This window comes from Zerene cesonia, chromosome 20 (assembly GCF_012273895.1).
Source record: "Zerene cesonia ecotype Mississippi chromosome 20, Zerene_cesonia_1.1, whole genome shotgun sequence".
Lineage (NCBI taxonomy): Eukaryota > Metazoa > Arthropoda > Insecta > Lepidoptera > Pieridae > Zerene > Zerene cesonia.
Genome location: NC_052121.1, coordinates 8,854,401 through 8,866,730, shown reverse-complemented (window position 1 = coordinate 8,866,730; position 12,330 = coordinate 8,854,401). Strand labels below are relative to the sequence as shown.

General features: G+C 33.3%; 1 long non-coding RNA gene across 1 annotated transcript; it reads left to right on the top strand.

Annotated features, from left to right (window-relative positions):
- The first annotated feature begins 9,393 nt into the window (after positions 1-9,393).
- LOC119835100 lies at positions 9,394-11,936 on the top strand. Its single transcript, XR_005288026.1, has 3 exons — positions 9,394-9,910; positions 10,034-10,181; positions 11,703-11,936. It is a non-coding gene; the product is annotated as an uncharacterized LOC119835100 (long non-coding RNA).
- The last annotated feature ends 394 nt before the right edge of the window (positions 11,937-12,330 follow it).

Below are 12,330 nucleotides of genomic sequence, written 5' to 3'. Positions count from 1 at the left end.
AAGTAATTATAGTATTCGGCTAAAACAAGGTCAAACAGTGATTGGCGGATAACGACAAAATAAAATTAATAGATACGAAACGAAATCGTGGGCGATTCCATTTTTGGTAGCCTTCAACGTTTGAAAGAACATAAAACCGCCATCATCATTAAGAACAATGACCTATCACAAAACAAATATGGCGAAATGAAGCAGATTAAAAAAAAGCTTGATAACTAACTGTATTCAAGGCGAATTGTACTGTTTGTAACATATTCTACGTTTAAATGTATAACGTTTTCTTATATTGAAAGAAGAGATTGGGTGAGCAGATTCTTATATTATAAACTTGATACCCGTGATCTCTAAATAAGAATCTTCCCTGTGCGTAAACAAAATCGTTCAATAAATTAGTCAAATTGGTGGAGCCTTCGCAGGTTTAGGCCTACCAAGACATTTGGCGATTGATTTTTATTTACATAAGTGTTTAATGAGTATGAAATAAAATTAAAAGATTATGGACATTTATTAAATAGGGCATGTAATAGTGGATCAGTTCAAAGCGATATTTAAATTTTTTACATTAAGAAATGCATTAAACAAGAAACGACAGTATTTTATCATCATTACAGTAGACACCAAAATTATTTAAAAACATTATAAACTTGTAGAGCAACGATACGCATAAACTTAACGAACGTTACGGTTAAAAGTTAAAATCAATTTAAAATAATCTTTTCACAAAAAGGGTAAAAGCATCCAACAATACTTACGTCTCCAATAACGATTATTTTCCCATAGGAATTCCGTAAGACTTTTGATATTACAGACTAATTTTTCTATAACCTTAATTTTATAATTTTTATTTTACATCTTTAAATTATTGATAGAGAATATAATAACATATACACATAAAATAATCATCATATCAAATCATAACTTTAGCAATATTATATATCCGATATTATCTGCTCTATGCCACGATTTGACTTAAAAACATAAAACATACTTAACTAAAATTATTTTATTACATTAATATGGTTTTGTGTGAAAGTTTTGGATTATTGTACCTATAATTACAACTCTTCACGAGCCTACTAATATTAAAATTGCGCCAGTTTGTAAGGATGTGTGTGTTTGTTGCTCTTTTACGCAAAAAACTACTGAACCGATTGCAATGAAATTTGGTACGTAGACAGCTTGACAACTGGATTAACATATAGGCAACTTTTTATCCCGATTTTCCTACGGGATACGGACTTACGCGGGCGAAACCGCGGGGCGCAGCTAGTAATCTATAAGCGAAAGAAAATGTTAAACTTAACATCAAAGAAAGAAGATGTTAAACTTAACATCAAAGAACACGGCGAAAAGATAAGGTAAACGTTATTTGTAAGTGTAGAAGATAGCTTATGTACTTATATATCGATACGTATACATTTTTCAAAACAACAACACTAATAGCAATTAATAACTGTTAATTTCCTCTCACCTTGGCAATATTAATCATGGAACAATAGTATCAAAATACGAACCTGCATCCGATTTTGGTTTGTTTACAGGAGCTAATAAATTGTGAGCTTTAAATTGTTAGCTTATCATAACATTTATAATGTAGGACAAATTACACTTTATTGGTATTGGTAAGTACATTAGTTTTAAGTAGTTTATGAATTAAATATTTGTCTCTCAATTGGACATTGTAGATTCAAATTTTCTCTATTGTTATTTACACGGCGACCGAAAAAATACCAAAAATGTTTGTCTGGAAGAAATCGCTCTAGGTGCGAAAAAGCTTTGTTTTTTTTACAAATGCAATAAAGAATTAATGAAAATATAATCTTCAAATTGAAAAGTATTATAAACTGCGAATTAAATGAGATTTCGTAAATAAAGTACTATTGAACGAAAATTCATACCTGCCATTATCTCCAACATAAAAAGTATCGATCTGGATTATTTCAATCGAACATTCCTCACGAAAACCGTTATAATACTGAACTTACGTTCCAGGTTATTTGGGAACACTATGATTTCACGCACATGTTTTGTTTATTGCCAATATTAAAACTCACGGTCAATGTCGAATATCTTCTGCAGCACACAAAGGAGTTATTAATAAAGTATTAAAATAAAAAAATGTATAATAAGACTCAATAGAAAACCAGGTGAGACATTACAAAGTAAATACTGAGGCATGGGTGCGCAAATTTTCCTGGGAACTTTTTCCGACTGCACTGGTCAATGCACTTTTGACATCGCAGGGTGCGTATGATATCGATCCGAATGTAGGTATAAAAGCGGGGTTTTTCATTATCTATTCTTTATTACAAATAAACATTTAAAAAATACAAAGTGTGTTTACAAGTATCCATTTCAGTATTGGAAATTTTATAATAGCAAATATTTATATAAAAAAATTATTGGGTATAGCGCCCTCTAGTTGGGAAGTATCGAACTATGAACATGTGTGGAAACGCGCAGTAAATAATTAATCTGTGAAAAATATGTAAGATGGCGCTGAAGCATGTCATTCCAATATTTTATCCACGTAACGTCACCACCTAGTTAAATCAATTATTTCATAAATAAGGTTATTTATTTAGGTACATTATTAAATAGCACCGTTAAAATAATATTTAAATTAATAAAAAACAAATAAAATCCTAGGCTATTAAAGAAATGGTACAAAAATATTTAGTTACAGACCAGACGAAGTTGTGTGAATAAATATGAAAAAAAAATATAGCTTTAAGGTTAGTATCTTAAAGCTATATTTTTTTTCATCAGTAGTTTAATTTTAACACAATATCTAGTAAGCATTTAAATATTATGAAATCATTTAGCCACCTATTAACATCCTGTATTCGGTTATGATTATTTAAAAATAGTCGTATAGTGTTGAAAAATGACAGAGTGGGCTTTTAAGAACTAATAATGGTCCGAGATAAAAATAAAAGAAAATGATACAGTGGTTGGCATGGCGCAGTGACTTAATGAGGGCATTCACCGATTAGTTGAGAAAAATTGAGCATTTTCAGGAAAAGTTATAGCACGTATAATGATTTCTAAATTTAACCGTTATTATGCTCTGTGAACATTTATTATCATACTAGCTACGCCCCTCGGTTTCACTAGCGTACGTCCGTATCCCGTAGGAATATCGGTATAAAAAGTTACCTATATGCTATTCCAGTTCTCCAGCTATCTACGTAACAAATTTCATTGCAATGGGTTTAATAGTTTTTGCGTGAAAGAGTAACAAACACACACACATCCTTACAAACTATCGCATTTATAATATTACGTAGGATTATCGTACTAATAATATAGTAAGTGTTACTGTTCTATTGTTGCACTTAGTAAATTATAATCACCTAATACATATACGCACGTCAAGCGACAATAGCCACTTGAAGATCAAAGAGTCTCTATATGTATTGTGTGAGCAAAATAAATTCAAGATTAATATACCACATTAGTTGCGGTTAGGGTTGGCAAATGCAGAAATACGTTTAAATATAAACCTATGAAAGAAAAAAGAATGAAATATGTATTTATGTACCGAATGTAAGTGCTTACTTAAAAATAACGCCGCTAACGAGTGAATTGTTTTTCGAAGTAATACTAAAATTAAAATTTAACACACACTACACTATAATTTTAGTTAAATTGTGAAGTACCAAGCAAATAACAACAAACCAATTGAATATAAATCAACATATAACTTAAATACAGTTTAATATTATAAAAAAGTGACGAGTGCAAACCCTATATAATGTACCTAATTAATTTCATACGAGCTAGGGGCGCGGCGACTACCTTCAAAGTTGTCACAACTCACAACAAATGAGAAAGCCTTTTCGTGTTTAATGTCCCATTATGACGCTCTAAATCCTATTATAAAACTATCATTATAAATTAATATCACTAAATGGTTTTTAATAGACATATTTGGATATCTTGAGTAATTTATAAGATACCCACATACTGTCAAGCTAGAAATTTTTAAATGATTAAGCTGACATCCCTAGAATAATTGATTTGTAAACAGTAAACGAACAAGGAAAAGCTTTTTAACGGAGCTCTAGGTCATCTGGTAGGCGAATTAACTCTACATTTAGTATTTTTTCCACTCATTATGTGTTTTGATTTATCTATGTTTGGACTGTATCAAAACATAAAACTTTTGAGTTAATTTAAACTAAAATATTATTGTGACACACCGGACACCCTTGCTACAAACCTATTTGAACATATGAACCTTATTATCTTGGCAAAAATAAACTGTACATGAGTTTCCCAAAATCCCTATCAATTTAACGTAGGTACTTCTTGCAGCGACCTTAATATTTTGGGAAAACATTGAATTCACAATACAATTACAGCCATTCGCCGCACTGGTTACCCTCGCGGCAAGGTGACATAATTGCATAACCTATAGGGACGCCATATAGGGTCAGACCTTCCGAACCGGTGACCGAGCGGTCTCCGGTGATACACATCCAATCCATTGTGATACTAATTTGGTATACGCGTCATGTGCGTTTCATTAAAGAATTGACGTAGTAGTGTGCGTTAGACACGTCATGAAATGTACAATGTAATTGTTAAGTAGGTGCACTAATCAGTAATGAAAAATTAAAATCTTTAATTTTCAATTATATAGCATTAAATGTAAATTTTTAAATAAATTTCTTATTCGTAGTAACGGAAATATTTCAAGAGAAACATGCGGTGGTTAAACATTAAGTAAAACTTATTTCGTAAGGTCTCTGGTGGTGTCTGGTACAAATAAATACATTAGCACTACTAAACATAGTAGATTGTTTTAAAATGGGATCTCCGGTCTCCCACATACCCAGAACATTATCAAGGTATTCTCGGAGTAATACAGAAACAGAATAACATAAAATGAATCCTTTACTTTTGTATTTATATATATTTACTAGCTGCGCCCAGCGGTTTCACCCGCGTAAGTCCGTATCCATTAAGAATAGCGGGATAAAAGTTGCCTATATGTTATTCCAGTTGTCCAGCTGTCTACATATCAAATTTCATTGCAATCGGTTCAGTAGTTTTTGCGTTAAAGAGCAACAAACACACACACACACACACATCCTTACAAACTTTCGCATTTATAATATTAGTAGGATAGTAGGATAGTAGAATATATATAGCTCTAATTATAACATGTATATGTGTTATATACACAGTATGAGCTTCAATAGTTATAATAAATTCAAAGACACGATGTTATGTTCTACGAATGAAGTCAACTAATTAAAATATATAAATATTAGACTTAAATAAATACGAATGATGTGTTTGCCTTTGTTTCGGAATTCCATTGATAATAACTCGTCTGTGAACTGGAAATTTGCGGATAACGACTCTGAATAAGTCGAGATGAAAATAAACTACTAATTAGACCTGGTTTCGATCCCCAAAGAGATCATAAATAACTTTCGATTTCATAGGCCGCTGAAGATTGATTGATGGATTTATTATATTATGAGAGTACAGTTCCAATGCTTTTATATTATATTATATAATTCACACTATTATTATTGCATATTATTAATGGGAACATAATAATAAATTAGAATAGACGTTGATAATTAAATGAGTTTGTAAATATATATTATTTTCATAGAGGCATCAAGAATGACGTCAGATTGACAGAATACCTAAATAATATAGGATGATACTGATTAATTCAAATGTACTTCATATTAAAATCTACGCTACGTTAAAATTATACAAAAATTAATAATAACCAAATGTCAAATTCCTCTTCACTCAATCGAATCTACAAACAAATCGAAACTCGTATTTATGAAAAAAAAATGTAATAAACATATTATTAATTCGTATATTCGTTCAAATGTTATGCACGGCATGACGACTATAACATTATGTCAGACGACCTCGCAAAGGTCGGCACATAATGAAATTGAGTCAAGTTTATTCTAGTCACAGTTCAATGGAAACTGGTTTCCCTTTACAAAATATTGTTAATTTATCGTATCACGTTTTGCCAACATCTCTCTATGTACTCACGATGAATTCTAAAGCGACAAAACGCGAATTCCGCTAGATTGCATAATACAAGGTGTGTGTGCGTTGTGTCGCTTTGTTTCGTATGTAAATAAAAAGTTTATGTTATATAGAGAATCATTTTTTTCTTGAGTATATCAAAAACGCCTTTTGGTATTTTATTAAAAAAAAACAGTATCTATTGAAGAATTAAATCCAAAACAAACTTAAAAACCCCGACACATTTAGCAGTGTTAAAATTGCAAACAAATCTGGAACCTTCATGCTGATTAGTATAGAAAATCTAAGGATTATATAAGAACCATATGTTTAGATTAAGAAAAAAAAAATCATGGTTTGGCGCCAAAAACCGCTATTCGAATATAACCAATGTTACTTCCACAATTATGGAAAACAGCAAAATATATAACTGTAGGTAAAATTTATGCATGAAAAAAAAATATTAAGCTCAATTCTTGCTTGTCATGCCTGCCTTGCCTTTGCATGCATCGCATAGACAGTTGAATGGAGAAGGACAAAATTAAGCCCAAACTGTAAGTGCTTACTTCCAAATTATTCTTCTCGGTATTGAATCAGATAATGGATTTCCACAACTTTTACAAAGTAACCAAATATTCCTAGAAGCGTAACCAAGACTAAACCACAGAATCATAACATATGGTGGCCATCCTTGAATATACATTGACTCATATTTGTTTGTGGTAACCTCGCAAGTAACAGATGTAAGTAATTTATTGATATATAAAAAATCTACTTATTTATGCCTACATAAGGTGTAACTTCAGATAATCTGCAATTGATCATACGTAAAATGTACAATCTCATTTGGCCTAAGGAAACTCAGGTTCAGGACTAACAGCATTTTGTATGAGATGGACTAAGCATTTCGTATCGTAATTCGAAAATTCATACACCTTCTGATTTTCATTCTTCAAATCAAATATTTACCTATTTAACACGAACGGCCGAAGAATTTCTAAAAGATGCAGAACTTGGCTGCACCTCGGATCAAATTTAAAAACATTAACGTTTTTTGGTTTTATTTGCAGCACGTGACTTTTTATAGACAATTGCTATTAAAACAATAGAATAAGCGATACATTATGATATACCATAACTCATATACACGTAACTGTAAACAACAAATTTCAAAGATAAAATAGCTTTGAAAGAAAAATACCAACAGAAATGTTATCCATTATAAGTGAATTCTTGGCTACTGCCTTCTTTAATCAATGCTCGAAGATAAACACGATCAAACTAGCTTATCTCGCAGTTTGAAATAATTTACTATGTATATTTACTGACGCTTTGAAGATTTACGATCTACCGTAAGATTTATTTCAGATCTGACTCTCGATAAGCTGGATTTTTCAATCTACACACCTGCTCCTGATTAGCTACTTTCTATCGTTTAAAACAACAAATTTCTATCAAATACATTTCAAGCTAGTCACCACAAACTTTACATTTAAAAAAATAACCACCCAGAGACCATAATATTGTAAAGAACAAATAAAAAACCCCCATAGATACATCAATAGCCATAAATAAAACACGCTGGTTGAAAAATAAAATGAAATCATTCCACCCACGAGACCTTCCCGGAATAGTCACCATAAAACGAGCAAAGAAAGAAATCGCGGTAAGCTTGCTGTAATGGCGCAAAATTAACGCGACCTAAAACAATCTGTGGGAAACATCGCATTTCGTTCAATCTAGACAGGCCTGTGTTATCATTAATTACCGCCAATTAGGACAGATTTTAATTTAACAATAGCTTTTATCTTTAATAGGTCAATAAAAACACGATGTATTATATACATGAAATTTCGAATGAAATTATATTATATTCTCTTATAATCTATAATTATATAATAATTATATTCTGGAATTATTTCTTTTATTTTATTATCTTTCTTTTGGGGCTTCACAGTGTCCCTTAATGTAAGCGACAGGTACCTTAAATTTTAAGGGTTATATTAATTACAATTAAGGGCACACGTTTCATGCACGGATGGAGCCAATTTAAGAGATGTTTTATTATACTGTTATCCTATGCTACACAATTAAATACAGCACGAAAACAATGAGCTATTGACGTAATCCTTATCATGTCGGTGATCGTAACATTTTATATGGTTTTGAAATGGTTTTTTTGACAAAAAGCTGGTCCATATGATGTTCCTGTTCACTCATTAACTGAATTATAGGTAATTTGACATACAAATATAAAAATGAATCCCTATTTCCCTAGGTCACGCCATCATGCCGAAGGGGTCGCGGACGAATTTTAATCAACTCCCGTGGCTCCTTCACTTAAGTGGCTCGACGGAACACAGTGGGGTTTTGGTCGGTAGGAATCCGACATAACCCACGGCTTTATCTCCGGAGGGCGTGGGTATCTACGGAAGATTTCCCCACTTAAAAAAAAAAAAAAAAAAGTCACGCCATCACGCGTGAACGGCAGGATCGATTTCAAAAATTCTTACACCATTAGAAAACTACAATTACACTCGGTGACATAGTCTACTTGCGCCCCGCGTTTGCGGTCCGTATCCCGTAGGAATATCGCGATTAAAAGTTGCTTATATGCTATGTTATACCAGTCGTCCAGCTATCTACGTACCAAATTTCATTTGCAATCGGTTCAGTAGTTTTTGCGTGAAAGGGCAACAAACACAAACACATCTTTACAAACTTTCGCATTTATAATACTAGTAAGAAGGATAATATAAGTGCCACGGGTGAAACCGGGGCGAGCAGCTAGGTTAACATATTCTTTTAACAATTTAATTTAAATGTGTCTAGTATTATAACTTTACTTCCTACTCCAATAATAGAACGCGTAATTAAAGTCTATTAATAAAACAACCATTAAAAACAAAACATAAAAAGGCGAATTGACAAATAAATATTACAAAACGTCTCAACGTACAAGTTAAAACGTCTAAAATTAAAAGAGTTGGCAACGTTCGCGAGGCTCACAAAAGCAGAACGCCACAGTCCATTCCGACATCACAAAAGTGAATAGAACTAACCGTAACCATCATCCAATGGATAGTCACTGGATACAGTGCACCGGCACACCTTATAAAAATAAATACGCCGGATGGATATACGAAACTCCGAGTGAATGCGATCATTTGTAACGAAAACACGTACAGCTGTGATGCACTCGATAGTAAGCAAACAACAACACAAGCAGAAAATATTTATCCGATCGTTTTAAACGCAATTAAATAAATAATACTCACAGCCCGGCGATATTCCGTTCTCCTTCATAGCGCAGCGGAATGGATAATAAGTGCCTGGCAGCACCTTGCCATACATTGTCCTATCCATCTTCGGCCAATCGAGAAACAGTTTTTCAAAATTATGCCACCCACTTGTACGACACTACGGTTAACGCGCCATAATCACAACCTACACCAATATGATAAGCAGCATCCAGGTATCACAGTAAACACGACAATTAATTATTATCAATTAAGATCAGCTGATCACATGTTTGGCGTAACGTGTGTGTCGAAATGAATTCACTAAATGCAATTACCGAAACGACTGGTCATATCTCTACATCGAGGTCCGTTCCATTGATCGTAGATAAGCGCTGATAAGTGATAAGACAATGTCAAAAGGACGAGGTCGCGTTGCTCGTGCGAGCAGAGTATTCGTCAACGCGTCCCAGTCACAACTAAAACATCATACATCGTTGAATGAGTATGCCGGCGCGAGCGCACGCCACTTCAGCCATGCCGGCTGGATCAGATATAAGTTACACGGTAGTTATTCAAGCAATGAATAACATATGATACTACTTAACAAATAATGTACGAGCGAGCCTTGGTATATCACAGTTTTGAATCAGGTATTATCTCATAAATATGCATGTCACGCCCATTTAATTTATGACAAAAATCAATGTAGCTATGTAGCCAATTAAAATAATGTTAATCTTAAGCTAGGCCGTAATTAACAACGTATCTGACAGGACATTGATGTGAAACGTAGATCAAAACATTCAAGCTTTCTTCTTAATGAACGTCGTAAAACCGTGAAGCGATCAAGTGAGAGCAACAAACGGAAATGTGGCGGGCGGTTCTTGTGCATCGAAACACCGGATGCGCCGAAATTCGGTGGTAAGTACTAACACTACTGGTAATAAACATTACAACCGAACGTCTTCGAATCACGAATAGTACACGCACATAAACCAACCATTAAAATTTCACTTACATGACCAGAATATGTTTATAACTTAAACAGGCAATAAACGTGAAGATTTGCTCGCGAGTGAAATCAACTATTGAGTATTTTCATTAGTTAAGCTTCATGGTGCAAAGAGCTGAGAGAGTATGCCATCTTAATTTAGGTTAAGGATTGTAATAAAACAGACGAAATGTCACACGCGCTAAATATGCCCTCAACGTTGGGAAACTTTAAGATGTGACATGAACGAGAAACTAAATTAGAATTTATCGCTGGGGAATGCGTGATTGAATGCTTCCAAGACTTACGACTATCTTTTTACTCATGGTACTTAATTTCACCATGGATTCACACATATAGAGATATTGAGTATTTTTAGCATTTTTTGTAATATAGGAGACCAGCAATATAATGCATTTGATATAGTGGAACAGCCCAGAAAAAGGACTTATGAATGCAATTAGCACGTTACGATCCATGCGCATTACGAGGTAAACTATTGTTCCTGATATTAGCGAGGGCTCTAATAAGGAAGTCAATATTTGTTCTAGTCTCAAGCCCGGCGCTAACACAACCCACTTATATAACCAACGGGTCTATGTAGCACGTGCAAATATATACCATTGAAAAGTAGTCATCAACACGGTTAACTGTGGACTGTACGCTCATTGCCGTAGGTGAATCGTAACGTGAGAACGCACTGTAGCAATATTGAATAAGCCGAATAAACATAATAGCAGCCATAATAGCAACAGCTGTTGGCTGTTTCGAATTTTTTGCATATATCTCAGTTGATTAGTTAAATTGCCATGCAAGTGGGAAGATATGCAAGATTTTCTACATTTTGTTCAACTTTAGCACTTAGATTACTTATAGCTACAAGTTCTATGCCAATTTAAGAACACAGACACACGTTATAATCTAGTAATCTCACAAGGCTGTCGACTTGACCTGAATTTTCCTTTATGGCATTTTTAATTACATTATATACAGATATTCCCCACGTGGTATCATAATTGTATGATGATAAATTCCGCGAGTGATCTCATGTTCGCATACTCGTCACTTTGCTAATCAATTTACAAAACATACAATATCGTCGCGAGTCTAGACTATAATAGTAAACATTGAATTTGTGCCAACGCCAACAATTAGATTTGATATATTTTTCTTATTGTACTGAAAATGTACGATGCCCTTTATGAAAACTTCCTTAACTTTCAAACGAAATATGAAATAACTAATTTTTTGCATTAAATTTACACAATTGAAACCCGTTTATGTGTGACATAAACAAAAACTTTTTAACATTAAAACTGCACTTATAATGCCTGATTAGTATGACATTAAGCATGATAAATACGAATGTTATAATCACTTTTATAAATCCCGCCTATAAAACAAAATATGTACCTACTGGAACGTAAATTTTTACATATTTAATTTTATAGGATAAAATAACTGTACGATAGCCACCCATCGGCGCGATCGACTGACTGGGGATCGCACCTCATCGAAAAATTACCCTTGACGAGTTGTTCCGTGGATAATAGACATAACCAGCAAAGTGGCGCTAATGGCATAATCGCTTTCTAGGGGTGACGATACAAATGAAAATTTTATTTGGGCGTAGTTTGTTGAAAAATATTTTCATTGGACGGCTAGTTTGAATTTTAAACAAAAGGGGAGAAACAAGTTTTTCGAGAAGGTAAGTTAACTGTTTGCGCTTTTAATATTTTCCTGTGCATTATAGTTATTGCTGTCTTTTTAGATCATACTTGTTTTTGGTTTTTATAAGAGAAATTTAGTTTTCTTCCAAATTGCAGAAGCAATTTGGAGCATTTTAATCAAATCAAAAGCTTTAAAGTCGTCCTATCATGTTCTTTGGGAGGGGATTTTAATGCAACTCTAGGTGTGTCCCAAATAGTCTCATTCATGTTAAACGAACCTTAACGATAGATAATTAAGCTAATTAAAAGTGGACGATGCAACCACTTCTCCTGCAATGCCGTAATGTAATTACCTACTGCTTTATACTATAAGTTTTTTAATAAGGGGGAGCCAGAGGCCTGTTTCCTT